Genomic DNA, 2,364 nt, shown 5'->3' on the forward strand with positions numbered 1-2,364 from the left:
GTGCCGTGGTGGTTGGATTGCGGGGGTCGGTGGCGGGTGTGGGCGGCGGTAGCGGTAGCGGTAGCGGTAGCGGTGGTGTTGTTGTCGTGGTTGAGTGTCGCCGTTGCTTTTTGGCGGCGGCCGACGGTTGGTTTTCTGTCACGTTGTTTTTGAATACGTTGGTTGGCTTGCCTGCGTTCAGTTCTTCTCGGATGTCTTGTCTCGTCGTGTCCGGTCTTTGTGTGTGTTATGTTTTGCAACGGGGGGCACGTTGAGATGTGGAAGGAGTCGGCGGGGATTTCGGTGGCGTGTAGAGCGCGCCTGCCTGGCCGTTGGCCGTCGGTGCGGGTTTTGTTTTCGAAACGAAAGCGGCGGCGGCCGGCCAGCCACCCGTGCGGTGTGACGTCGGCCGTTGGGTATTGTGCGCTTTGAGCGGCCGGGGAGGGATGATGTGCGATTGTTGCGCGCTGCTAGCAGGCAGGCAGAGTGAGCGGGTGTGGCGGACGGACGGGAAGTGGTGGTTGTTTTTGTTTTTGTGTGGTTGTGGGGCGAGAGGCAGGCGACCGACAAAGTTTGCTCGCGACGGAGAGATGTTAGTGGCCCTGAAAAGGGCCGTTTTTGTTTGTGCGGTGCGGTGCCGCGGCGCGGTTTAGGCGCGCTCGCCGCGGATGCGGCGCGCGAGCTGGATGTCCTTGGGCATGATGGTGACGCGCTTGGCGTGGATTGCGCACAGGTTGGTGTCTTCGAAGAGGCCGACGAGGTAGGCCTCGCTGGCCTCCTGCAGGGCCATGACTGCGGAGCTCTGGAAGCGCAGGTCGGTCTTGAAGTCCTGGGCGATCTCGCGCACTAGGCGCTGGAATGGCAGCTTGCGGATGAGCAGCTCTGTGCTCTTCTGGTAGCGCCTGATTTCTCGCAGGGCGACGGTGCCCGGCCTGTAGCGGTGGGGCTTCTTGACGCCTCCGGTGGCGGGCGCGCTCTTCCTCGCCGCCTTGGTGGCGAGCTGTTTGCGCGGCGCCTTTCCGCCGGTGGACTTGCGGGCCGTTTGCTTTGTGCGGGCCATGGCGGTAGCGGTAGCGGAGCGGCGTGCGTGGAGGTTAGGTGCGGCGCGGCGTCCGGTGCTGCCTTGACAACGGGCCCGCGCGCCTCCGTGCTGCGCTTATATGCCCTCGGTTGCGCGTGGTGGGGGGAGGGCGGGCCAGAGTCTATATAGGGGGGCGGCGGGCGCGCTGGGCGCAGACCGTAGCCGACTCGCCAGCCGCTGCAGCTGCTGTTTGTGCACGTTTTGCTTTGCCCGAGGAAGGAAGGATGACAGGCCGCGGCAAGGGAGGAAAGGGGCTCGGCAAGGGTGGCGCCAAGCGGCACCGCAAGGTGTTGCGCGACAACATCCAGGGCATCACGAAGCCCGCCATCCGCCGCCTGGCTCGCAGGGGCGGCGTGAAGCGCATCTCTGGTCTGATCTACGAGGAGACCCGCGGGGTGCTGAAGGTGTTCCTGGAGAACGTGATCCGCGACGCGGTGACGTACACTGAGCACGCCAAGCGCAAGACTGTGACGGCCATGGACGTGGTGTACGCCCTGAAGAGGCAGGGGCGCACCCTGTACGGTTTCGGCGGTTAGGCTGCGTCGCAGCGGGCGCTGGCCTTCCCGCGGCCGTGCTTGTGGGTGGGAGAGACTAGAAAACGGCCCTTTTCAGGGCCACCACACTGTTCGGAAGTTGAAAAGTGCGAAAGAGTCTGTGTTGTTGCTGCGTGTGTGCGCTGTGTTGTTTGTTTGTTTGTTTCTTTCTTTCTTTCTTTCCGTTTGAGCGACGTGATGTGACTGGGAGGGGAGAAGGAAAGGAAACGTGTCATGTGGCTGGCTGTGTGTGGAGCTGCTTCGTTTGTGTGTTTGTTATTGTGTGTCTTTGTATCGATCGCGATGGAGATGGCGGGCTGTGTGTTGTTGTGCGAGAGGCGGTGATTATTTGCTTGCGTGGTTTGGCTCTGTGTGTTTGCGGCGGCGTTGGGGTTTCCGAGGCAAGGCGTGTGGGCATAGGCGGCCGGATCAGCTGTTTGTTTCGTTCGTGTCGACGGCCGTTGCGCGCGGGAGTGGAGGGCGGTGTGTCGACACGCCTCCCTTTAACAATGGTCATTATTGCTGCCGTTGTCGTTTGGAAGGCGACTGCGACCGTGCAAAATGTGTGTGTGTGTGTGTTGGGCCACACGGGCTGTGTGGACGACAAGATGGCGGACGTGCGCCGGCGGCGGCTGTGCTGTGAAAGTGCAAAGTTAAAACAAAACAAAACAAGGTGCGGCGAGGACGACTGAAATTTTGCTTTGGACGTAGGTTTGTGTGGTGGCCCTGAAAAGGGCCGATTGTTGTGGGCCGAGCCGGCAAAGCGCGTTG

This window comes from Schistocerca americana, chromosome 8 (assembly GCF_021461395.2).
Source record: "Schistocerca americana isolate TAMUIC-IGC-003095 chromosome 8, iqSchAmer2.1, whole genome shotgun sequence".
In the NCBI taxonomy this organism is placed as follows: Eukaryota; Metazoa; Arthropoda; class Insecta; order Orthoptera; family Acrididae; genus Schistocerca; species Schistocerca americana.